This window comes from Rhinolophus sinicus, chromosome 2 (assembly GCF_057876585.1).
Source record: "Rhinolophus sinicus isolate RSI-liver-muscle chromosome 2, RSI-T2T, whole genome shotgun sequence".
In the NCBI taxonomy this organism is placed as follows: Eukaryota; Metazoa; Chordata; class Mammalia; order Chiroptera; family Rhinolophidae; genus Rhinolophus; species Rhinolophus sinicus.
Genome location: NC_142502.1, coordinates 21,635,378 through 21,660,097, shown reverse-complemented (window position 1 = coordinate 21,660,097; position 24,720 = coordinate 21,635,378). Strand labels below are relative to the sequence as shown.

The 24,720-nt window shown below is 32.4% G+C and overlaps 1 long non-coding RNA gene across 1 annotated transcript in view; it reads right to left on the bottom strand.

The window, feature by feature from the left end:
• Positions 1-22,726, bottom strand: part of LOC141566993 (uncharacterized) — a 402,769-nt gene extending 380,043 nt beyond the window's left edge. Inside the window, exon 1 of the long non-coding RNA XR_016019678.1 lies at positions 22,684-22,726. This is a non-coding gene — a long non-coding RNA (uncharacterized LOC141566993). The remainder of the gene's footprint in view (positions 1-22,683) is intronic.
• Between the last annotated feature and the right edge of the window lie 1,994 nt (positions 22,727-24,720).

The window sequence follows — 24,720 nt, the reverse complement described above, 5'->3', positions numbered from 1 at the left end:
GGGTTTAATTTTTAAATGAACACAGTGTGTTTGATAATTAACTTTCTGTGTTTTAAAAAAATGTCCAGAAAGATATTTTTTTCTTTGAAATATCTGACCAATATTGGAGAACCTAATTAAAATTTTAATCTCTTCCCTGAAATGAATTCACCTTCCACAAAAATGGAGGTAGATTTCACCCCATTTTCTTTCCCTTCTTATATTTCACAATTAAAAGCAGGCAATTCTTACCTTAAATTTAATTATTTCCTTTGTAGACTTTCTCTAGCAGCTGGAAATACCTATCTATTTATGTTTTGGGTATTCCAACGTATGATGCTTTTAAGACATGCGTTAAATGATATAGTTTCAGTATGAATATGAGTCTTTTGGGAGTAGGAGCAATAGAATGTCTATGTCTGCATTTATTTTATAAAACAAACTAAGATGAATGCTTGTGGTGAGCTCAAATTATGTGAAAAGGTACAGAACTTTTCATACACTTCAGAAATGCAATATATGATAATTATTCCCATCATTTAGCATTAATGATAGGAATAGCTCATCTATGAACATTGTCAGATATCATTTAAATGCATAATATTCAGAATTTACAAAGTTTCTTTGATGTTGTGTGTGCATGCGCACATACATGCACCTACCTACAAACGCCCTTTTGAGAAATTTCAGAACGGCCTCTAAAGCTCTGACCTCAATTTACATTAATACCTCTTCAGAAGTTTCTGTCAAATTCTTAGCAAGATTTCTTTTTCAGAAATCCACAGTGCCATTATTTAGTCTCTAAGATACACAGAAGTTCGACCATGGAAATGATTTTGAGGTTTATCTTGGGAATGCAATGAGACTTTCTTGCTTAAATTCTCTCCTTCCCCTCTATTAACCTCTCCCAATAATCAGCAAACATATAGCAAAGCTTTAATAATTTCCTGTTGGCTTTCATCTTGTGCTCTATAATTGTTAGCTTTTAAATGTTTTAATCAATATTGAAATTTCTTTGAAATGTTAGCCATGAGTTGTTATTACTGAGGAAATTAATCAGAGCCCTTCTACTAGCACCCCTGATCTAAAGGTTGTGAAGAAATGGAGGGGGACTGAGGACAGCCATTGAAGGAGATCCAGCTCATTAAAATTAAATATCATTAGGGACGAGGATTGGCATGAAGTAAAAAAGATAGATTTACTTAGCTTATGTAATCATAATACTTGCTCTTGAATATTAAACGCCTTACAATGAGTTTTATACCAATGTTAACACATAGGAACTTAAATGCATTTTTTAAAATATTCTGATATTTATAAATAATGCTACAATACTTTATTAAATATTTAAGCTAAAATGGTATCATATATATGCCTTTGATATATATTTGTTTTTTTCCTCATCTTCCCACTTTGTCTTATTTTTGTTCAAAGAGGACAACATTATCCATGATTAGATAAGTAGTAAAGATCAGAATATGTTATGAAATCTAGACACTAAAAAAAATTAGAATGACATAATACTCATGTAAACAACAGTTTTAGTGGAAGCAATTAATGAGGTAACTGGGACCAACTCTCCCAGCGAGAAATGCTAGAAACAATAGACAAAGTTTTTTTAAAAAACTCATGCTGCACAATGGCATCAAGAAGATGCCAACATAATTAAATTAATTCTGCATAATAGCATGAAGGAGATGCCAACATACAAGTAGAATTAAGAAATGCCTATTTGGTCAAATGAATCAAAAAGAATGAAAAATATCTCAAAAAGTTAAAGAAGATAATGCCAACTCATGTATTTGAAAATAGACCTGTATCAAGAGTATATCAAGAAGTCCTACAAATCAGTTAAAAGAGTATAATCAAAATAAAAATGTCCAGCAGACTTGAACAGACACTTCAAAAATGGCGAAAGTTGTTTACCCTTTTTAGTTTCAAAGTAATACAAGCTAAAATGATAAACAAATACCACTGTAATAATAAAAAGCTAAATTCAAGTCTCCCAACACAAAGGGCAGCTAAGGCTAGGAAGAGACTGGTACTCTCATGTACTGTTAGAGAGTATAAATTGATATTGCCATTTTGGAAAACTGTTTGGTATTTTCAAGTAAATTTAAATAAATGCATACATTATAACCAGCAATTTCACATATATTTATACAGACATGTTTGTATCAAGAGATACGCACAAAAAGTTCTTTAAAATATATACATAGCAAAAGTATGAAACAAGCTAAATCTACCAATATTTGAATAACTACAAATTGTAGAACAAATTTCAGTATATTCATATCATAAAGTACTCTACAAATTGAAATAATAATATATAACTATTTGTAGTAGTATGGATAACTCATAAACAATGTTCAGGGAATGATGTCAGATACAAAATAATATATACTATATGATAGCACTTACATAAAGATTAAAAGCCTGCTAAAGTAAACTATGGTGCTAAAAATCAGAGTTACCTTTAGGAAGGAGTAGGTAGTAATGATTCGTGGGTAATAGTGTTTTGGTGTGCTAATAAAATTATTTTTCTTGACTTAGATAGTGGGTATATGGGTGGATTTATTTTGTAACAATTATTTTTGCTGTACATTTATGATTTATGTACTTTTCTAGATGTATGTTACTTCGATTTTTTTAAATTACATTGTCGCACGAAGTTTTCTCAAGTAATTATTAACTTCTGTATTTTTTATATAACTGCCCACAAGTCAACTAAAAAACTTTTAGTTAAATTTAAATTTTATAAAGATGCTTCAAAGGACCATTTATAATTTTTAAGCAACTTGTTTTAAATATAAAAATAAATGAAACAAACTTTGGATATTTGGAACACAATTCTTTGATACCATTTTTACTCTCACAACAGCACTTCTTTACATCATTGAGAAACAGACAGAACATTATGATAAATGAAATGACATTTGCTTGGTCTTACATAACTTCATGAATGTTGAATAGAAAATTAGCATCAAGACCAAATAAGTTAACTAAGCCAACTGTTCTAATATATATATACATTTTTAGTAAAACTGTCAACCAGCTGAGTGTAGGTACACATAAACTTGCATATAAATATTCACAAATAATTCCAGTAGTACATTGCATGCATGTTATTCTAATTTGCAATGTTAGTTTAAATGGAAGTATTAATCTTGAAAAAAAAAAAAAAGGTCTGACTATAAGAGTAATTTACGATCAAGCAACTAATACAGAATGTAGACACCTACAATCCTACAATTATCCTCCACATTTAAATATGATCATAAATAAGTTATTTTCTTTTCTTCTCCACATTTTTGCTATTCAGATATGTATTCACTCTAGTCAGTACGGGCATAATTTTTTAGTCTGCTTTGTTCCACTCATAATTACCTAGTAAGACTTTTACCATACCTTTAAAAAGACAATGTAAACTTTGATGGCCACCTTTGCCACTTCCTAAATAGAACACTCATAATCATTCTGTTGTGTTTGACATTTAAGGGTTTGCTAATTTTGAATATGAAAAAAATATTGAATGTATTATTCTATTAGAATACCTGCTATTTTCAAGTGGAAATATTGGACTAAAATAGAGAGTTTATAGATTTTAATAGATGCATTTTGTTAAATTCCTTAATTTCTAGAGAAAGCATTTCAGAGTTCCTAAACTAATTATATTATTATAAGGATTGTCTTTTTAATTCTACTAAGGTTTGCTACTATAGATTCTGAAAATGGAATATAAGTGGCTATTTATTGCTATTATTTGATAATTAACTTTAAAATATGTATACTACATTTTAATGAATAATTAGGTAGATCAAATAATACTTACAGGGCTAAAATAGTTATCTCCCTTCCACATCGACCCTCCATTACTTATGGCAAGTTGAAAATTATAAAGTTATTAGTGTCTTAATTCTTGAGAGAACTACTCTATATAAACACGTAGGCCAGTGTTTGTTTTTGTTTTTCAGTTTTTGGTTTTTTTTGTAGGCCAGTGGTTTTTAAAATTAGCTCTGACAAAATGTTTGATTTTGTCCAAAGCAATTTCTCTATTTGAAGAGTCCTTTGTTTCAGGGGTCATTTTTGATGGTTTATATTTTCCTAGGAAATTCATGTTTTAATTAAAAGTTATTTTGCATAAGGTTGAACAGGTTGTTCTCTTAATTATATTTTGATTTCATATACTTATATTTCCTCACTTAAATTTCCAGTTTTGTTGAGATTATTATGCTTCTGCTCCTTTTTCCTTAATAAAGTGATATATGTTTAGTAAACTCTTTATGCTTTATTTTTATTTGTTGAAGGACCAGTTTTAATTGTAATTTTTTTGCCTATTGTATATATTCTAGTTATCATCTAATTTTGTTTATTTTAATGTTTTATTTTCTTTCTTATTAATCTGTTGATTTCTCAATCTTTCGAAAATATATCAGTTAAAGAGGGTAAGGGGGGTGGGGGGTGGGAGGTGGGAGATGAGGGTAAGGGGGATCGAATATATGGTGATGGAAGGAGAACTGACTCTGGGTGATGAACACACAATGGGATTTATAGATGATGTAATACAGAATTGTACACCTGAAATCTATGTAATTTTACTAACAATTGTCACCTCAATAAATTTAATAAAAAAGAATATTTTACTGTTTTGCTGCAATATAACTAGATGAAAATGTACATTCTTATTGATTCGCCATTACTTAGAATAATGCCATAGAAATTACTTGAATTCTAGACTGTGAAATAGATACTTGCAAAATGAATCATTATTTTGCCATCTACTCTCTACATTTTTTAGTACTGATTCCACATGAGGCGCACAGATGTGATAATGGGACATATAATTTTATGAATCAGCAAGAATTTTTAAGCCTAAAGGAAACTATTTATGATTTTGATAATTTCCAGCAACAAAGATTTATAGTTTGTGCATTTGCATTTTTTTTCTGTACTTGAAGAAAAGACCTGCAAGACCTAACACACATGAGAAATCACTTATGGAAACTAAAAAAATGACTTGTTGAAATCATCAGTTGGAAATTATGCCTTAAAATTTAAAATATTTAAATATAGTGTAAATGTTCAGAAAAAGAGGATGAAGGTGACCAGATAACTCTTAATATATTAAATGTATGAGCATATATTTGTTTTCATTTCCACATTAGAATATTCTAGATAAGAATACATATTTTCAAAAAATGAAATATAAAATGATATTTACTTTTTTTCAACCTGCTGACCTCCTGTTTTTATTTACCCAAGTATCAACACATAGATCTCCAACACACAAAAAAAAGTTCTCTTATTTCATTGTTTCCTTAATGAATTTCAAAATTTATGTCTGGCTCATTATCTCTCATTGTTTTGATACTTTCAATACTGAAAGAAAGTGTTAGGGTTATTTTTTATTAGCCATAGTTCAGAAAGGCAGAGTATTTTTAAAAGATTAGGCTTAAGAGAAATACAGGGCTTTCACCCAGGTGGAAACTATCCTGTGACAAAGATTTACTCCATGTATGGGTGGATTTCAATGTACTTTTCTAAATGAGTTGACATTTATAATATACTAATTTGGTTCCATGCCATACACTTCCACATTTTTTTCTTTTTAATAAAATATTTAAAAATCATGTTCTTTAAAATTCTATTTTTTCAAAGACAAGGAATTATTTTGGGGGCAGCATAAGCAAGTTGTAGGAATTAATTTTTTAAATAGGGTTCCTCGAATTTGATATGTAAGAGATGTAACCAAGTAGGGCAGTCAAGATAGCTAGTGCTTTTGTTGTTGCTCTTGTTGCTGCTGCTGCTGCTGCTGTTGTTGTTGTTGTTTTAATTAGGGAGGGGGAAATTGTTCACTTTCACTTTATTTCTTAGGAATTAAACATTAATAACAACAATTAATATTATTTTAAATTAAGTTTTGCACTTAAGTAATGGGAAATTTCCAAGCTATGTCTCCAGTAGAAATTTTGATTTGGTAAAGTTCCATAATTCAGGGATTGAATTTAAATCAATAGCTGAAATAGTAATATTTGAATGTGTATATTTAGTAGGTAAGATATAGCTCTGGTGTAACTAGGTAAGGTATAACTCAGGAAATGTTAACATTATCCACAGAAACTTGATTTGGTTTCTGATCAGCTTCTTAAATTTAGTATTTTATTTTAGTACATAATAATATGCTATTTGCTTTCATTATTTCACATGTTAGAATGGAAAAATGTAATAAAGTATATCTGATTCAAAGTATTTTAAACAGAATTATCCATAAAGTGATATAATAAAATTCTTCCAAACCTTAATGTATAATAATGAAATATAAATCCATATATGTTATCAATTTAGCCAAATATATTTGAATATTACTAATTGTAAATAAATACTAGTGACCACATATGTTCACATACTGTACAAAGTATAATAGGTGCTAAATATAGGAAGAAGTAACTGCCTTCAACATGTTTTAAACTTAAAATTGGATTGAATTATAAAAACAAAAAAAAGCAAGCATACAGCAGCATGTTCAAGTTGGAATGTTGCATATCCACAGTACAACTGAAATAAGTATTATGGATTCAAAAATAACACATCACTATGCATTATAAAGAAGGAAATGGAACTCATATGTACCGACTACATGTTCTTTGGGATGATTATTCAAAATTAAGAGGGAAATTATACAGCTATATGGGAAAATGCATTATGGGAAAACTTCAGGGAATAACTATGAGCAGTCTTAAAGTTTACAAAGTATTTGCGTATGTAGCACCCATGTAAGAGAAGGTAAAAAAAGTTTACTGTGGACTCAGGAAATAAATTTGCCTTAAACTGAATGGTTTATGCTTAAGGGAGGTTTAGGAGGTAATGTGTGAACAACTCCTCTAATGTTGCCTGGCAGGCCTTATGGGGAAGAGGTTAGGTCACAACAGTGGTCTTTGGGCTCCTGGGTTCCACATCTCAATCCTGCCATTTCCATCACTTACTAACATCTCCCCAAACAGCAAGAATTACCACTTATTGAAAACTTACAGGCACAATTCAAGGCATGTTACATATACTAATTTACTTAATTCTCACAAAAACCCTTCTAAATTGGTATAATCATCTATTGTATTACAAATAAAGAAAATGAGGCACAAGGGGCTTAAGTCAATGAAATCTATGACATTAAACATTATGTATGCTTTCTATCTAGGCTTCTATTTCCTTAAACATTAAATGCAGCTATTAATAGCTTACATCTCCTTGGGTTTCTGTGATAAATATGCCTGGAACATAATAACCACTTACAAATGTTGCCTATTATATGAAATAATTAACAGATAACTCCGTAAAAGTAGTTTCTGTTTTTTTGGCTATTTAAAGTGAAAATAGGGAGTATAGACACTATCATTCAGTCTATGGGGATACACTGAATAGTATTTTTTTTAACTTTTATTTATTTATTTTTAAATTTAAGTGTGTTTTCCAGGAACCATTAGCTCCAAGTCAAGTACATTTTCATTGTTGCTTCATCTAGTTGTGGAGGACACAGCTCACAGTGGCCCATGTGGGTTCAAACCGGCAATCTTGTTGTTAAGAGCACTGTGATCTAACCAACTGGACTAACTGGCCACCCCCTGAATAATATTTTTTACACATATATTTGGGAGTTTGGAGAGACTCCCATATCTGCAGTATACTAAGTGACAGAAAGAGACAGGAAGTTATCAACACAGTTAGACAGAGTTATTGTCCTTTCCTAGTATCAGGATATTAAGGGTTAATAAGAATGCTAACAGGAAAAACAGAGTTGATGCAAAATATGGGTCCAACTGGCGTAAAGAATGAGAAGGTGAGGGGATAAATAGAAAGAAATCCTCTTGACCCAAATTATTATATAAATAAAGCATTACTACATACAAAGTGAGAATTACTAAAAGTATTGTTTTTAAATGGAGAGTATAGTTTTACTTTTAAATAGGTTAAGTTTAAAATGGACAGATGTTATTGGCTAGGAAATATAAATAATCTGAGTCAGGTATTGGTAGAGGAAAGGAGATGATGTATAAAGGAGATATAAAGAATGTAGCTATTCACAAAGGTTGTAAAAATGTGACTAATAAACTTTAAATAACAATTCATGTGTACTTACTATTCAAGTGACTATGTGAATTATGCTGTTATATACTCAAAACCATACAAAAAGAAATTATTTTAGCCCTGTCTTATAGATGAATAAATAATTTAGGCATGGAACCCTGAAAGACCCTGAAGCCAAAGCAATCTTGAGAAAAAAAGAAAAAAACTGGAGGCACCATGCTCCCTGCTTTCAAAGTATAGTACAAGGCTATAGTAATTAAAACAGTGTGGTACTGTTCACCCACAAATCAATGGGATAAAAGAGAGAGCCCGAAAATAAACCTGACCATAAAATATCATTTATGACAAAGGAGTTACAAATATCAACGGGAGAGGACAGTATCTTCAATAAATGGTGTTGGGAAAATTGCACAGCCACATGGAAAAGATTAATTGACCACTATCTTACACCATACACAAAAATTAACTCAAAATTGATTAAAAACTGGAATATAAGACCTGAAACCACAAAACTCTTGAAATAATACAAAAGCAGTAAGCACACTGACACAGGTCTTGGGGATGATTTCTTTTTTTCTTTTTTAACCTGACACCAAAAGAGAAAAAAACAAAAGTGAAAAATAAACAAGCAGTACTACATCAAACTAAAAAGCTTCTGCACAGCAAAGGAAACCATGACTAGAATGAAAAGGCAACCTACCGAATGGAAGAAAGCACTTGCAAATCATATATATGATAAAGGGTTAATACTCAACACACATAAAGCACTCATAAAACTCAAGAGCAACAAAAAAACATAATCTGGTTAAAAAAATGGGCAGAAAATGTGAATAGATGTTTTCCTAGAGAAGATCTACAGATAGCCAAAAAGTACATGAAAAGATGCTCTACATTATTAATCATCAGGGAAATGCAAAGTAAAACCACAGTTAGATAGCACCACACACCAGTTATAATGGCAATTTTCTTTAAAAAAGTAGAAAAAACAAGTGTTGGTGAGAATGTGAAAAAATGGGAACCACTATACCCTGTTGGTGAGAACATAAATTGCTGCTGACAGGTTGGAAAACACTATGAAGTTTTCTTTAAAAAATTAAAAATATAACTAAGATATAATCCATAATTCCACTTCTGGGTATTTATCTAAAAAAAATAAGAACAATAATTCAAAAAGACATATGCACCCGATATTCAGTGCAGCATTATTTGCAATAGCCAAGACAGAAAAACAGTGCCCATCAATGAATGGATAAAGAAATTGTGATATATATATATATATATATATATATATATATATATATATATATATATATATATATATGTGATTTGGCCATAAAAAGAATAAAATCTTATCATTTGTGACAACAAGGATAGAATTTGAGGGGATTATGCTACAGGAAGTAAGTCAGACAGGGAAAGATAAATACCATATGATCTCTCTTATAGGTAGAAACGGAAGTGTGTGAGACAGAGAGAGTGAGTGCGTGTGTGTGTGTGTGTGTGTGTGTGTGTGTGTGTGTGTGTGTGTAGCTCCTAGATACAGAGAACAGATTGGTGGTTGCCAAAGGCAGGATGTGGGAATGGAAAAAATCAGTGATTTTTCTTTTTTTTAGTTTAAATTGAATTAAAAATAAATAACACTGGAAAAAAAAAACTACATAAAGGCAAGAGTGCAATTATGAGCCAACACTCACAATTTGCTTTGAATTTGAGAAAAACCTAAACCCTGTCATAACACAGGAAAAAGGAGAAATTTTTGGCACAGATTTTTTTTTCTTGAAACTAGATCTAGTTCTGTGCACTAATATGAATATTTTTCAATTATGATGAAAGAGTATCTAATATGATAGTCCCAATCCACATAAAAATGTTTCATTATAATAAGTGTAAACTAGACACTGGATATAGGCTTGCTGTAATTATTACTAAGCAATAAGCAGCATGGTGAAAAACCATCAAAAAAAAAAAGATAGAATGAGGACTTCCATTGACCATCACAGAGAAAATGGGTTAAGAAGATTTACCCGCTGCCATAACCACCAGACAGAGGTGACTGTTTCCAGCTGTTGAATTACAGCACTGGACTGTGGTACTTGAAAGAGAAACACACAAGGTCAGACCTCACTCTCCTTGGGTGTTGCTCGTTGATATATTTCTGTTGTGCTATAAGGAGGTGGACTCTGAGTGAAAGAGGTAATTATCATAGTTTCAGCCTATAGAAATGGCTGGAATTTGCGGGTCAGTGTTCTTGAAAAGGGAGAAATGCACAGAGAGCTTCAGAAGTTTGTGTGAGGATTTGCATTGGTCTTTGGTTAAAAGCAAGTGAGGGTAAGAAGACTAAGTCAATTTTAAAAGAGAGATTGCTGTAGAGCTGTGAACTGAACAGATACTAGAAAATCTGAAGTTCTGGGAGATACTGGAAATCAGAAATAACCAGAATGGAGGGACAGCCATTAGTACCACCGATAAACAATTGAGCCCTAGAAAAGCCCATCTTATGAGTATGTGCCACACCCTAGGATAAAGGCCACGATTGAAAACTAAGGACAAAACAAAAACAGATGCATTCTAACAACAAACAAACACAAGCCCAGCAGCATAAAAAGTACTGTCAGTAATTTGACTTATTAGAATAAGTCTAATAGACTTATTAGAATAAGACTTGGTTCTTTAAAAAATGTGATACAATGCAGTCTCTGAAATATATAATCCAAACATAAAGGTTTACTGAACATGCTGTGAGGTAGGTAAATGTGACTATAAAGGAAAAAAAAAAAGTATAAGTCAACAAAGTTAGTCACCCAGATGCCTCCACTTTTGGAATTATCAGAAAACAAATTTTAAACAGCTATTATCATTTTTAAAATAATTTAAAGTTAAAGATGTCCATAATGCATAAATATCTTAGGAAACTCAGCAAAGACCTGGAAACATTCAAAAATAACCACACAGAAACTCTAGAACTTAAAAATTAATTGTATTCTATAGGGCATCCTTATCCTGATATCGGTGATTTATACTTTCTTTTTTAAATCAGTATTTCTATAAATTTATCAATTTTATTGACCTTTTAAAAGACATTTTGGGGTTTGTTGACTTTATGATTTGTATAGTTTTTTATTCATTTCTACTTTAACTTATATTATGTTTATACTCTGCCTAATTTATTCTTCTCTTTTTAGTTTAAGGTGGAAGCTTGGGTCATTGATTGAAGACCTTCCAATCTATTCTAGTCTAAGGATTCAGTGCTGTAAATTTTCCCATAAAATTTTTAATTACATCCCTTAAATACTAATATATCTTTTCATTCAGTTCAAAATTTTTTCTAATTGTATTTGTAATTTTATTTTTGATCCATGAGTAATTTAGAATTATATTGTTAATTTTCAAATATTTGGATATGTATATATATATATGTATATATATGAATATATGTATATATATATATACATATATGTGTGTGTATATATATGTGTGTATATATATTGTTTGTTTGTTTGTTTGTTTGTTTTGTAATTTACTTCTGTTGTGGCCAAAAAAGCATATCTTGATTGATTTGATAGATTTCAGTCCTCTTAAATTTATTGAGACATGCCTTATGGCCCCAAATATAGCCCATTTTGTTACATGTTACATGTGTATTTGCAAACAACGTATACTCTGCTTTTGTTAGGTGAAGTGTTCTATAAGTATTAATTACATCAACTTGCTCGACAAAGGTGTTCAAGTCTTCTATATCTTTACTGATATTCTGGATTGATTAACATAGTAGTTGAATAGAGACAAAGGGTGAGTACTCTCAAAAGAAAAATATAAATGATCCAATCTAAAGAAAAGAAAGAAAAATACACTAAATGTATGAACAGAGGCTCAGTGTATGGCAGAAAAATAATTGAGTAATATCAAGTGCTGGAACAAACATATAATTAGTGTCCTGAAGTAAAAGAAGAGAGATAATGGGATAAAAAAACTATTTAGATAGTGGTGGAAAATTCCTAGTTTGATGTATTTTCACTAATGTACAGATCCAAAAATCTCAGTGGATTCAAAACAAGACAAATATAAGGAGAATTACACGTACCAATATTACAATGCTGATGAAAATAAAGTAAAAAATATATATATAAAAAAAAATTAAGCAGCCAGAGGGGAAAAGAACACATTATATTGAAAAGAAAAGTGACATAAATGATGGCTGATGTATCAAAAATGATCACTGATCAGATGGCTTATCTATCAGAATCACTGGAAGCCAAAAGAATGTTGAGTAATATTTTAGTATCTTAAAAGGCAGAAAGAAAAAAAATCTCAAATATATAAGAAATACCCCACCGAAATTGAGACAGATATTTTAACATGTACCAAGAGCATTTTCAAATAATTTTTCACAGTGAAAGGAAATAACATAAATTGGAAACTAAAATCATGTGGAGTTAAACATATTTTATATTAGATTTTATTATATATGAATGTGTAAAATATTTGTCATCAATAGCAAAAGAACAATGTGACTTCAAATGGGATATCAGTCTTCTAAGTTTGTTACATTTTGAAAGAATTTGTACGTTGTCACCCCTAATTGGTTTGTAAGAAGTTAATATTTGAGGACAAGTACTAAACTTGTATAGTATACGTATAGCTAAAATGGCAAATGAGAAGGTGAGATGGAATACCAGAAAACATTCAACTAAGTCGCAATAAGCAGGAAAAGAGAAATAGTAAGGAAAGAAAACAGATGAGAAAACTAGATTACAAATACAGAGATTGTAAAATAAAACAGTCATATTAATAATTGCTTTATATGTAAATAGATTAAACACTCAATTAAAAAATGCAGTGATTATAAGACAGGATAATAAAGTAATACACAACTGTATGATACTCACATGAAATATAGTTTAAGTGCTAAGCACCAAGATGTTGAAAGTGAGAAGACAGAAAAAAGATATAACATACAAACATTAATCATAAGGAGTTACTGTGACTATATAATTTTCTAATAAAACAGACTTTGAGACTGGCACTACTACCAGAAAGAAATGGAGACATGTTATAATGATGAAAGTGTCAACTCATCAGTAAGATATAACAATATTTTTACATAGTACTTTCACACTTAATGACAGTATTAAAGTATATGAAGCAAAAACTGACATAAATAAAAGGAGACCAACAAATCCACATACATAGCTGGACATTTTACCATCCCTTCTTTCATAAATAATAGAGCAACTGGAAAAGAATTTTTAAGGATATAAATTTGTAAATAGCAGAATACAAATTCATTTTAATTTCACATAGAAAATCATAAGAATAGGTCATATGCTGGACCATAAAATACCTGGAAATACATTTTAAAAGACTATAATAATACACATAATATTTTCTGAATAAAGTGGAATTTAATTAGAATATCCAGATAATTGAAAAGTCAATACAAATTACTAAATAACTAATGGGTCAAAGAAATATCATGAAGGGAATTAGAAAATAATTTGAAGGGATTAAAAATAAAACATCATAATTTGTGGATTTTTGCTGAAGGGGTAGATGATTATCTCACTCAATTCAGAAAATGCATTTGACAAAGTCAACACAATGATTTAAAAAATTATGCAAGATTAAAGGAGTACTTCCTTAAATTAACAGAAAGAAGATACTAATAACCTCAGCTAATAGTACAGTTACTGGTATAATAAAATGGAGAAAAAAGCAAGATTATCTTCTCTCTCTACTTCTATTCAACATTGTATTAAAAGTCCTCAATATGCATGCAGTAAAACAAGAAAAACAAATAAAAAAATAGATATGGCTAAGTAAGAAGTAAAACCGTATTCTCAGTCAACTTGAATGTTTTTGTAGATAGCCTTAAGAAAGCTTCAAAACAATTTACTGGCACTAAAATTAATTTAGCAAGTTTAAAGGATACAAAGTCATTTTAAAAAATCAATTAACCTTATATATACTTGCATCCAAAAATGTAAATTGTAGTTAGAAAATAATTATATTTACAAAAGGGTTACAAATATTAAATAATTCGGAATACATTTAAGAAATTCTGTGCAATTCTTCTACACTGTAAATCAGGATTATTGTTGAGAGAAATAAGACTGGAATGAATGGAATGATATATCATCTAAATGTATTGGAAGATTCAAAATCAATAGGTATAAGTTATTCCTAAATTGATTTATAAATTTAAAAGCACCATTAAAACCCCTAAACAATTTTTATAGAAATTAAAGGTAATTCCAAAACATGTGAGAATTCAATGACTTAGAATAGTTCAAACAATCCTTGAAAAAGAATAATGTAAGAAATTCAGACTGTCAGCGCTTTACCCTAATGGAGACTGTTGGACCGATGCAAGGGTACATATATTAGCTAAGAGAAAATAGTAGAGATTTTAGAAAAAACGACGTACATGTATGTACTCAATCAATACTCCACAAAAGTGCCAAGGTAATTCTATAGAAAAGGAAAGGGTTTTTGGTTTTGTTTTGTTTTAAGTATAGTTGGTATACAATATTATATTGGTTATATTAGCTTCAGGTATACAATATATATTCAGGATTATTGTTGAGAGAAATAAGACTGGAATGAATGGAATGATGTATCATCTAAATGTATTGGAAGAAGTCTTTTCAACATATAGTTTTGGAAGAACTAAATTCGCATATTGATAACCACTAATGTTACCCCTTAACTCAGACCATATAAAAAATTAAGTCAATGTAGACGTAGGCCTACTACAAAAGGTAAAACACTAAAGATTCCGTGAGAAATCATGGAAAATATCTTCCCAGTCTTGGGGTAGGTAAAACCACAAATCTTGAGAGGCAAATAAGATAAATTATACTATCAGAATTAAAACCATCTTATATAATAACAGTATTAAAAACACAAGCCAAATAAAGAAAGAAATTATATGCAGTACATGTATCAGACAAGAGATTTGTGATTTGTATACAGAATAAAGAACTACAAATCAATAATCAAAAGGCAAACGAACTAATAAAATATGGCAAAAGTGTACATTTCACAAAAGAAAATCTATGAATAATGATTAATTACATAGAAAGGTGCCCACCATCATTATTGATTGGGAATGCCAATCAATACTACAATTAGATATCATTTCTAACACACTATCATGGTTAAAATGAGAGATACACACACACAGACACACTAACACCAAATGCCAGCAAGGATGGGAGCTTCTTGAACTTATGAATTGCTAATGAAATGTAAAATTGTGCAACAACTTGTGGAAAAGATTTTTTTTAATTAAAAAAAAAGGTAGATACACACTTACTCCATTATCTAGCAATTTTACTTTTATCTATTCTAAGAAAGAGAACTAAAAACATATTACCAGAGAAAGATATTAGAAGGAGAGAAAGGCTTTAATTATAATAGTCAAACAAACCAAAAACTAATGTCCATCAAGAGGAAAATAAACATGGTGTGATCCTACTATATACTACCACTAAGCAACAAAAGGGAATAAACTACTGATACATGCAAAGACATGCACGGAAATTTAAAATAAATCTTATGTTGAGTGACAGAAGCCCAAATTAAACATGTACATAATTTATTTTTATGGAATTGACAGAACTAATCCATTGTGAAAAAAATATCAGGCCAGTAGTTGCCAATGCTGTTTTGGGAATCAGAGAAAGGGAAAGGATAAGCAAAGTTTCTGGAGGATGTTCATATTCTATACCCTGGCGGAGGTGTGGAGTTCCATGAGTCTATATGCATAGCAGCATTCATTGAATTTTGCACTTAAGGTCTGCACATTTCACAATGTGTAACTGGGGAAGGGGGAAGGGAAGCGAAAGGGTAAGAAAGGGAGCTTAATTCTCTAAAATACAATAATACGATGATTTCAGACTTTAGTCTTATGGACAGGTAAAAGGCAGTGGGACTAAAACTGGCTACAGACTTTTGTTCTGCCAATAATAGACATTTTAAAGTAAACACTCACATAAGTTCTGAGAAATTTTTGGTCTTTCTAGGAAAGTTTTTGAAAGTTATTTACTTTAACATTTAAAAATGTTAAACAGCTTGCCACATATAGAGTGGCATCATTTTTAAAATATTATCTGCAAGTACTATATTTCTTCACGTTCTGCTATTTTATATAACAGTTTGTTTCTCTCTGCATTGTTTATAAATTATACATTTTGTATAAATGACATATTTTGTAACAAAAATGTATGCAATTACCAGTAATTACAACATGTCAAATTTAGAATCTACATGGATCAAACATTACTTGCCTCTTCCTCAGTTAATGGTTTTTTCCAGGATAACAGATTAAAGATTAGAAAAAAATACTTCAATAGCTGTGATTAAATAGAACACTGAAGTGATTTCCAGGCACTATGTTCTAACACTTCTCCCTTATCACTAAGGGTATTAAGAGGTTGTATTTCTTGACCTAGTTCTCTTTTGAAAGCCCAGTAGGGTGTAAGCAATGTGTCCTTCCAAGGTCTAAATGAAATAGCAAGACCAATTTTAAAGTGAGATAAATTAATCTCAAACTGGGCTCAGTAATTCTTTCCTTCGGGGTTCATCTTACTTCAGGTAGCTTATATGCTGTTCCAGGAATGCAGAGGCCATGAGAGGGAGTACCAATAACAGTGTCAAATGACAATAATTTGACCCGGTAATATCTATGGCATTTTCTGTGGAAGGTGACATCCAACTTTTGGGCAGTAACACGTGAGACATAAGTCACTACTATGACCTCCTCACCATGACTATTGTCAGGGCTTCTTGAGGTTCCCTTGCTCTTTATGCTACATCTGTGACATCTCTATTTCATCCCTTATATTCCTCTTCCCAGGATATCAAACCCTACATAAAGGAGTTCTTCCTACCCCAAGCTATTCAAAACATCTTCTTTGCATTAGCATGCATTCTCCCCATTTTCAGATTTTACTTTCTTCTTTGAAATTTAGAGGCCAAGAAGTTGACTTTTTTTTTTTTTTTTTTTTTTAACTTCTGAATTTTGCATGTCGTTCTTTGAGGCAGTAGGCATGAAATATCCTGTCTTACTGGGCTAAGAACCATGTATACAATAAATTAATGTGGATATACTATGTTTCCTTGAAAATAAGACCTAGCCAGTCCACCAGCTCTAATGCATCTTTTGGAGCAAAAATTAATATAAGACTTGGTATCATATCATATTATATTATATTGTATTATATTATATAAGACCTGGTCTTATACTATATTAAAATAAGACTGGATCTTACATTAATTTTTGCTCCAAAAGATGCATTAGAGCTGATGGTCTGGCTAGGTCTTATTTTCGGGGAAACCGGTAATATCATAAAATCCCAAAACAAACTTCAATATGTTGAGCTATATATATATATATTTTATACTCTTCAAATAAAGTCTGAACTAATCAAAACAGATAAATGTCTGCATGGTGAGACTCTTTCCTATAACCCCTCCAACTGCATTTACTCCTCAAATACTTACTTCCAGCCCCTCTGATATTTTGCAGTCCTCAACCACTCTATGATTTTCTGCTGTTAGAGCCTCTACACATCATTCCCCTACCAGAGTGCGTTCTACCTCTCAGGCATACTAGGAAATCTCAGTTTTTTCTTTTAACTTTTACTTTATTGTTATTTTTCAATTACAGCTCACATTCAATATTATTTTATATTTGTTCCAGGTGTACAGTCCAGTGATTAGATATTCATGTAATTTACAAAAATTATCCCCCCAACTGATAGTGAAAGGATAAGAAATATTACTAACGTAACCCACACCCCTTTTACTGTTAATCTCTTTATCTTTTCCTTCAATCATGGAAATACCCACAATGAATTTTCATTTAAACAAAAAGAAAATTTTAAGTCAATTTGAAAACATTTGAGGTCATGATAGCAATTTATTTTTGGTCAATGAAGGGTTGCCATTTAAAATAAAAAAGAAATTTGGTGTGTCTGTAACTCTTAGGTCCTTTAGGATTCTTCAGAAAGACTTCAGAGGAACAAGCTTCCTCTTTCCCCAACTAATTACAAAAAGTCTGCTGAAACGTCCATGAAAGCAATCAACCCTCAATACAAGTCCACAATGGTTCCTTAATTTGGGAAGTCTTTACACATTGCAGTCATGGATCCAAGATGTTTGTGCCCTGGATTCGTGCCAAGATCTGCCTTGGTGAAGAAGTCCTAACCTGAGATTTAACCAGTTTAAATTGAAACTTGCCTTGGGACTTGGGATAAACCTTCTCTGAAGTCATTTCTAAAATGCTTTTCACATAATATTGGGTTCATAGAAATTTACTCATATTATGGTTTCTGTATATATGCTTGGAAAAAAACAGACATATATTCACAATATTAAAACAAGGGGTAGGATTTTATGTTATCACTGGATTTCAAGGGAAATCATCACTATATATATATTATTGTCTCAGAAAGCACTGCTATCAGGTTAATTTCTCATTTACATATGTGATAATGACTATATATTTGTTAAGTACAAACAATAGATGCAGTGGATTATCCATGATAAACTATACATTAAAGAGCAGAAATGATTTTATTGGAATGAGTTTTCTGATGAATGTATTCTGGTTTTCAGTTAGAAATGTAGAGTATGTTTCAGATCATTTTTTCTGTGATCAAGAGTTTGATAATCTTTGAAAGAAAATGCTGAGAAACAATTTTTGATTTATAGTGAAATAAATAGAGCAGTAACAGACATTTTTCAGGTTTAGAAATTCTCTACTCAACGACATGGCTCCATAAAGACAGAGTCTCATAAATTATTGGGATAATTTCATTCAGAGTTCAGGTTTATTACACTGAGGCCAACATACTGGAAATAATCCTTAGGAAAACAATAGCAATCTGGCCTGTCTTATGAATAGATGGGAAAGCGGGTCAGGAGCAATTTACTAATTCACTCAGCAGTAAAGATAATTACTGTTTTTAATGATAATGTACTACAGGCCAATCTAATTGGTTCATGCCTCATGTTTAAACTGTTCTAGCTTAATAAGTGCAAGAACATTATATTTACTTTGCTGGGTCTAAAAGCCCATGATAGTGAAAATTGACCTTTAAATGATCCTCTGTGCAGTTCTGTATTATTTGTTTTGGATTATTGGAAGTTCTGGATATTTTTAGCTAAAATGTGTATTTGTTTATTTTCATAGGCCCTCATTTCCTCTGTATTATGCCTATTCAGAGGACACACAGAATACATTAAGAAAAGCATGGTCTCACAAAGCACACACCAGAAAATTAAAAGAAGAGGATTGTTGAAATTATGTGAATTAAAGTAACAGGGTCAGAAGAACTTTAAGCTTCTTCAGTTAGATCTCTTTCTACAGAACAAATGAATTGCATCGATTTTTTTTTTCCCTCAATCACTTCAAATTAGTGCTGTGTGGCACAAACTGCTGTATTTGTGGCATCAAAAATGCCATGCTTGGCATATGTGTACTCTCAACCAAAAACAGGTAATCTTTTTAAGTTTCTTCATTGTCCCAGCTATATAGATGATGTATCCTTTACAGACAATAATTTTGTGCTGGTCTTTTATTAATGTTAGAGTGCCAGCCAGAAGGTGCTGAGAGTAACAGGAAGATTCTCCCTCCCTCCCACCAGCAACCTAATTGCAGGACTGAAATGCTCATTTCCTCAGCTATTGGGTGTATTGTCAAATAACACCCTATATCTCATCCCCCTTCATGAAGATTTCCTCAGCTGAAGAAAGTTGCTTTCACCCAAGGTAATGTCATCTTCCTGATGCCGCATATATTCAATGACTGATCAATATTCATGATATTGTCTGGGTAGACTTGTGGGGACAGAGCTGGGAGTGCAGTTTCCAGGCTCTCAGCCTCACGTGGAAAGGTTCTGGCTCAGGTAGTAAATGGCCATCAACTGTGATTGGATGACCATCAGCTGTGGCCAGTTGGCGGTCAGCTGTAAACAGTGAGCCATTGGCCACTAATATAACTGCTGTGGCTGTGCTAGCAGAAAATGGGGGCTGGCAAGAAGATGGTGGCTGAGCTAGCAAGAGTGGATTGAAGCTAGCAAGTGAGGTGGGTTGGCAGAGAGAAGTGGACAGCAGGCTGCGGATCATGTGGCTCCTGCTTCCTGTGTCTCCAACTCAGCTGCCAGTGAAAATATAGTAGTATGACTCCCCTATCTGTGGCTCCATTGGTGTTCCTTTTTGGCCTCACCATATCCTGCGTTCTTATGTGGGGAGCCGGTCCAGAGACCCCGCATGCCACTCCGCACGACAACTACTTGCCTTAATGCAGTCCAGTTGTACGGGGCCATCTTAGCTAAAGGACTCAGACACTCAGAGGATTTTTTTTTTATTTTTATAATGACTGGTGGCCCATATACTCCCTCTTCCCAGCTCTGCTTCCTTCACTTCCGGACAGTATTGAAGGCTAAAACACTCCCAAATTAACTTCCTGCATGCACATTTCCTCAAATAAAAATCCCAGGTGTTTACAAGTAAATATACCAGAAATCCAGACCTGTGAAAATACTCGATTTTTTAATCTTTCTCAGCTTTCTAGGTCAGTGGTCGCGCAAGTGCCGTCCATGCTGAAGATGTTGTTTGTTTATATATATATATATATATATATATATATATATATATATATATATATATATATATATATCCTTATGGAAGCACCTTTGGCTGTACGCCACCTTTGTCTCTGTGGGATATAAAGGGCCCGGCCATGTTAGGGGACCGGGAACGGAGACCGGGCTGGCACAGAGACAGAGAGGCTGAAGCAGAGACATGGCGGAGACCCTGGGCTGTGCTGTATGTACCGTGTTGCTGACTGACCAACAATGGCCTATGGGGCCCGTGCCCAAAGGTGGCTGCTGTGGCTGCTGAGAAGCAGGACGCTGTGAGTTATGAGGCTGCTGCTGGCTACAGGGTGTAACCCGATAACATCCAGCTGTATACAACAATAAAAACTCCTGGCTGTATCCCAGGAGGCCTGTGAATAAAGTATGTCTACTTTGCCTTCGGCTCCACACATCTTCTTCCGGCTCCCGGAGACTCAGACACCTTACCCCTGGGATAACATCCACTCAGACATTGACCTGACACACCCCCTAAGGATATTTTGGAAAATATTAATTTTAATTTATTCCTCAAGTAACTATGATCCATGATTTATTTGTACCCAGAATTTTTACTTAAATTTTATTTCCTAGAAAAAATACTCAAGCTTCAGAGAAGAAAATAATAATGAAGAGTAAAAAAGAGAATGCAGCTTTTACTAAAATTTGAATTTTGAATATATAATCTTGGTGATTCTTCTAATGTCAATAAATATATCATTATTATAGTTGTGTTAACTCACACATGGAAAAATTTGTTTCTCTTATTTCATTAAATAGGCTTACTGTAACTGCCTCCCAAAAGAATCTTAATTAACACGTTTCCTGATTTTAGCCTGTAATTTTTACTTTAAAAAGAAATACCCCTTCCTCATTAAACTGATGCACTCCAGATAAAATTGTCTCCACCTACTCATTAGAGGACACTATTCTTCAATCTCAGGGAGAGTATAGGGATGCTCTTGTGATCCAGTCCAACCAAAACCCATCTGAATATTGCTTCAGTGACTGGGAAGAAGTATTATCCTTCATTCCTATTAATCTTAGAGCATTCAAGACTGATCGGCTCCAAGCTACCTTGCCCCCATAAATGAAGAGTATTCTGAGAATGGGACCAACTCCCAAAACAGAGCACATAGCGGAGCCAAGATTTTGAGAAAATCAGTTCTGATATCATTATCTAAACCCATATTTCCTTCCAAACCTGAAACTAGGATAACTTCTGGACTATTCTACTATACTTTTTCTTTCTTAAAATAGTATGGGTTTCTTCAACAATCTTCTCAGAATGATAATATCACACCATGGTGAGTTTCTAAAAATTATCAAAACTTATGCATAGAAATAGTAATTTAATATTTATTTTATCATTTCTATATTGCGTGTAATAGATTTTTTCAAGATTATCATGCTTGAAATATTAATATATGGTATATAGTAAGCACTCAGGGAATAATGCATATTTTGTAAATCTGCCTCTATGAGTTGCTGATATCTTTGAGTCTTTGTTTCTGCTTCTTCTGCTTGAGTTTAGGGGCAGAGGTAGGGTTGACATATTAAGAATGGATCAGCTCTTGATGTATAGTAAAAACAGTGGAAAAGGAGAAAAAAGAAAACTCAAAATGTTAATGGTATCTTATATTATTCCTCCCAATGTATCCATCAAATTAAGCAGAGCACGACATAAGGCTTTCTATGACATGTCTCATAACTACATTTTCCAACTCTGAATTTTATAATTTTCTATAATGCAATTTGAAACTCCATTTGTTAATCACGAGTACAAAATGCTGACTGATTTCTGGTTCTGCATGTAAGAAACGTAGAAACCACCACTCCATCCTAATAACAAATAAAGCTGAACAGAGTGAAAACCTCAACAACTCCTCTCGGAGCCTTAAAGAGAGTTTAAGATGCAGGGAAAATGGAAGCTCCCAAGATTGGAGAGACCAACAGGCAAATACAGAGAATAACAACTTACCTGAGCAGATACTCAGGAGAAGAAACAGGCAGGGGAACCAGTTCTAGGGTAAGAAAACAAAAATTGTAGTTGAGGAATTTCAGGAGGCTCAGCGTAGATAAGTCTGAGAGTTAAAAATTCCAAGGGTATCCAGCATAGGGCAGGTCCAACAATTTTGTGAAATTTACCTGCAGGTCAGGTCCTCATGGTGAATATTAATATTAGAGAAAAATGCTCTCCTGCTGGAAGCAGGAGAGGAAGAGGAACCGTTTTGAAATACATCACAGCACTCTCTTCTTAACAAGTCCTTCCCTCAAGAGAAACTAACTCAGCCGAACCTAATCTGCTGGGGTATTACCTGAGCTCAACTCACCTGGGGGAAGAAACTTCTCAACTCCAATCCACTCTAACTTTCCATCTGGCAGAATGGTAGTACAGTTGACCCTTTAACAGCAGCCATTTGAACTCTGCGGGTCCACATATACGTGGATTTTTTTTTTTCAATAAATTCAATAGGCCCTTCTTATCCATGAGTTTCACATCAACAGATTCAAACAACCACAATTGGAAACAATATTTTTGCATTCCTAACCACAAATCAAAAACATTGTTTTCAGTCTGAGGTTAGTTGACTGCTCAGATACGAAGTGCCAACTTTAGATTCAAAAGGTATACATGGCTATTGGATCACATTGGGGTTAGCACCAGTACCCAGCACGGTTCCATGGTCAGATCTACTCAACTCTAGCCCAGCCTAGCTAACCTATCCCACTAAATGGGGGAGGAAAAAAAATTGTGACATTCACAGTTCAGAGGCATAGGTGCTCACTAAAACACTGAGACCTAATTGCAGGACAATGGAACACTGTCTCTCCCCCAACACCTTACCATCATGTGACTAAAAGTCTACTTAGAACACTTGCTTTTGCCCACTATAGTCATACCCAGCATTTGAAAAAAAAAAAAAAAAAAAAAAATGCAAGGCATACCAAAAGAGGAAAAAAAAAAAAAAATTAGAAGCGAGAACAAGCATCAGATCCAATATTGTAAGGATTTTCAGAATTATCAACTAGAAATTAAAAACAACTATGATTAATATATTAAGGACTCTAATGGATAAAATGAACCGCAGGCAAGAACAGATGTGCAATATCAGTAGAAAGTTAGAAGTCATAGTGAAGAACCAAAAAGATGCTAGACATCAAACAAACAAACAAACACAATAAAAATCACTGTAACTGATGTGAAGAATAACTTTCACAAAGAAATCAGAGGCAAGAAAAAAAAGTATCCCAGGACTGTGGAACAATTACAAAAGGCATAACATATGTATAATGTACAACTGGAATACCAAAAGGAGAATAAAGAAAGGAACAGAAGGCCTATTTGAAACAATGACAGAGATTTCTTCAAATCAGCAGATACCATACCACAGATCCAAAAAGTTTAGAGAATTCCTGGCAGTATAAATGCCAAAAACTACACATAGGCGTATTATTTTCAAATTACAAAAAAAGTCATACATTTTTTAAAAAAAATCTTGAATGAAGCCATAGGGGAAAAAGAATTTGAACCTATAGAGAAACAAAGATAACAATATAATCTGACTTCTCTTCAGTAACCATGCAAGTATGAAGTCAGTGGAATGAATATTTAAAGTGTTGAGAAAAAAACACCGACCAACCTATATTTTGGACCCTGAAAAATAATATAACAGAAGTGAGGGAGAAATAAAGACATTTTCAAACAAACAAAAATTGAGACAAAAATGTTGCCAGTAGACCTGCCTTTTTAAGAAATGTTAAAAGAAGTTCTTTAGAGAGCAGAAAAGAATATAGGTTAGAAATTCAAATCTACATAAAGAAAGAAAGAACATCAAAGATGCTATCAGAAGGATGAAGTAACGGTAAAATAAAAACTTCTATATCTGTAATTTTTTCTTGAGGTATAATTAACATAAACATCATATTAGTTTCAAGTGTACAAAATAATGAGTATATATTGTTAAATGATTACCACAGGTCTAGTTAGCATCCATCACCACACATAGTTACAAAA